The following is a 3483-nucleotide window of genomic DNA, read 5'->3' on the forward strand; positions in this document are numbered from 1 at the left end:
GGTGGTCTCCTCTGGATCCCGATCCAGATCGGGCGAGAGGAGGGGGGCGAGTGGGTGGAGTGGGGGGTGTCGGTGGGGGTTGCGGGCTGGACCGAGGGGATAAGGGAGAGGAGCGGGGCCGACGTGGGCCGGCCTGGTGGGGCGGCGGAGGCCAGCTGGGCCACTTGGCCCAGCGGGGGGGTCTGTTATTTTTGTTTTGTTTTTGTTTTGTTTCTTTTTATTTATTTTCCTTTCTGTTTTATTCAATTTAAAATATTTATGCATTTTCTAAAAATGTGTTTACTTCACCATAATTATCTATGCAATATTTGACACGGTCCGAACATTTTTGTTTTAAAGTTTGAAAACTTTGTTTGTTTGCCAAAAATTCAAGTTTGAATTCGAATCATTTTGAACTAACGCGAGATTAGCGACAGTAACATAGGTGACATGGCATCATTAGCAGAGGTTACTGTAGCTTGATTACCCGGGCATCACAGGTGCCAGGCCAGCCCTCTGCAGATCGGGTTCTACCACGACAGGTGCCCCTAGACGGAGGCCATCGTCAAGGGCGTTATGATGGACGCCATCTCCCAGAACCCCGGCAATGGCGCCGCCATGATCCGCATGCTCTTCCACGACTACTTCGTCGAGGTACATACTACTCACTGCAAGAAATAAATTGCTTTGTTTAAAAATTCATCCAATTAACCAGTTAACTTACCGATTAATATTTTCGTAAAAAAAAACTTGTCGATTGATCCCTACTTGTAGAGTCACCGAGTAGCTGATAAACTGATAAATCCCTTACTCACCAGCCAAGCAAGCATCTACCGGTTAACGATTTTCTAAACAATTAAATCGCAATGCAAACATGCATGTATACTTTTATAGTTGATTGTTTCTGTCGAATCGTCGGTGGTCACCTAGGGTTGTGACGCTTCAGTCCTCCTGGACCCGACCCCGTTCAGCCCGACGCCGGAGAAGCTCAGCGCGCCCAACAATCCCTCCCTGCGCGGCTTCGAGCTGATCGATGCCATCAAGGACACCCTCGAGGAGGCCTGCCCGGGCGTCGTCTCCTGCGCCGACATCATCGCTTTCTCGGCCCGCGACGCGTCCTGCATCCTCAGCGGGGGAAGGTGGACTTCGAGGTGCCGTCCGGCCGCCGCGACGGCACCTTCTCCAACGCCTCCGAGCCGGTCAAGTTCCTCGTCCCACCCACGTCCAACCTCAGCGACCTCGTGGACAACTTCGTCGTCAAGGGCCTCGATGCGGAGGACCTGGTCATCCTCTCCGGCGCACACACCATCGGTCGCTCCCACTGCTCCGCCTTCGTGCCCGACCGCCTCAACGTCTCCTCCGACATCGACTGCGGCTTCGCCGGGTTCCTGCGTGGACAGTGCCCCGCGGACGCCGCCCCGGGCGGCAACGACCCGACCGTGATGCAGGACGTGGTGACCCCGAACGACCTGGACAGGCAGTACTACAACAACGTGCTGTCGCACACGGTGCTCTTCACCTCCGACACGGCGCTCCTGACGTCCGAGGAGACGGCGAGGATGGTGGTGGACAACGCCAACATCCCTGGGTGGTGGGAGGACAGGTTCGAGAAGGCCATGGTGAAGATGGCCGGCATCGAGGTGAAGACCGGCGACCAGGGACAGATCAGGAAGAATTGCCGCGCAATCAACTAGTACAACTAAGTGCATGCATGTGCGTCTACGACGTGCATGCATGGTGAAGGATCACTTCATCTCCATTGTTTGCTTTCATCCTGCAAGCGAGTTACCGCTGTAAAGTTTGGTTGTTTTAGCATCCATCATTGTTGTCATTTCTTTTGTTACTCCTTGGTTCAATTCTCGTCAACTGAATTGTTCGTCTACATGTGTAAATGCGCTGCAAGCCAAAGTTCTTTCATTTGGGAAAATAAAGTTACACTTTTGCTGTAACATGTTTTGAACAAAGATTTTGCATCTTCCAACATGACATCTCAATCCCCATTACTGGAAAGTTGGTCGTTGGCATCGTTGCCGAGAGTCAAATCACAGAAGCTCGACAACCCAAGGCACTCGTCAAAGAGTTCCTACTCCCTCAATTCCTTTATACAAGGCTACAAACTCAAATTACAGGTATTAAAATAAAATTTAATGATTGCTTTGCAAGCTAACATTTCTTCTCGTTAACCGGGATTATTAATATGCCCGCATGCATGCAAGAAAGCAATGAGAAGGAAGTAGCACAATGTCATTATGATCACATGCATGCAAATATTAAACAAGTTGCTACTACGAGAAAACATCATTAAATTTTGCCTTGATTACTATCAATGGCCTTGTATAGATGCAAATTGTATTTTTCATAGTGGCCTTGTATAAGGGAATGAAGGGAGTATATATAGATAAAAACCATGGCTTATTTGACTTAAAATATTTCTTATACATACCGATCCGTCGCTGACTTTTTCTCCACACCGCTGTCGTGCCACCCACACCTGCCCGCACCCTCGTCGCCTATCCTCCGGCCGTCTCCTCAGGCCGCCCCGCTCCTCTCTGCTGGCACTAGCTCCTCCCCTCCCTGCAGCGCACTCCGGCCGATATCCCGCATGCGTGTCGGACGACCTCCTCCATATAAGATTCTGCCAATTTGAAAATGCAAAACGTTTTGTAGCTCAAACCATCGGTCCAATTTAAATTCCATTTTCATCATTAAATCCACCGCCATGAGAACTTCAAAACTAGATTCCATGTTTGATATGTCCTGTGAACTTTTTTTGGGGCCCAAAATTGTCACGTCTTAGCTATGTAAGTTGTCATGTTAGTGGTACGTAAGTTACCATGCTACTTACACTGAAATTGTTGACGTATGGAAGTCCCAAACTCTTCGACAACTTTTATGTACAAATATGGTACTCCCTTATTCCATCTATATAGGGTCTAATGCGTTTTTTAAGACCGCCTTTGACTATTGACAAGATTAATATTACATGATATGCACAATGTGAAAACTATATCATTGTAAGCTCCTTTCACGCACGAATTTAACTGTGTGTTTTGTGTAAATTGCATGTCATATATTATTGCTCTAGTATTTGGTCAAAGTTAGCCTCAAAAAACGCATTAGGCCCTATATAGATGGAAGGAGGGAGTAACGAAAATGGTTAAAAGGTCTTTTTCCATACCGACTTGCTCGTTAATAGGCTATGTAAGACCAGCCATCGTGCTGGGAAATGCATAATTGATCCATTTGTAACACACTTATTTTTTTCGCTTTATTTACTCACCTCAACGGCCTCTTTACGGCACAAAATTTATCTAACCTATAACTAATTAATCACAACTCAGGCTTGACACATATGGTTATTGTCTTATTGAGGAGAGGAAAAGCGTAGGCGCCACAAACTGAGCCAAGCGAATGAGCGCATGGGTTGTTCGGTTTTTGTCCCCATAAACTGAGTGTTCGCAAATTAACTTCCCTGTATATGAAAAACAGAATACGGATATAAAA

At 47.3% G+C, this 3483-nt stretch overlaps 1 pseudogene; it reads left to right on the plus strand.

Annotated features, from left to right (window-relative positions):
• The window catches only part of LOC119333597, a 12700-nt pseudogene extending 10772 nt beyond the window's left edge, over window positions 1-1928 (plus strand).
• The last annotated feature ends 1555 nt before the right edge of the window (window positions 1929-3483 follow it).

Source organism: Triticum dicoccoides, chromosome 7A (genome assembly GCF_002162155.2).
Source record: "Triticum dicoccoides isolate Atlit2015 ecotype Zavitan chromosome 7A, WEW_v2.0, whole genome shotgun sequence".
Classification (NCBI taxonomy): Eukaryota; Viridiplantae; Streptophyta; class Magnoliopsida; order Poales; family Poaceae; genus Triticum; species Triticum dicoccoides.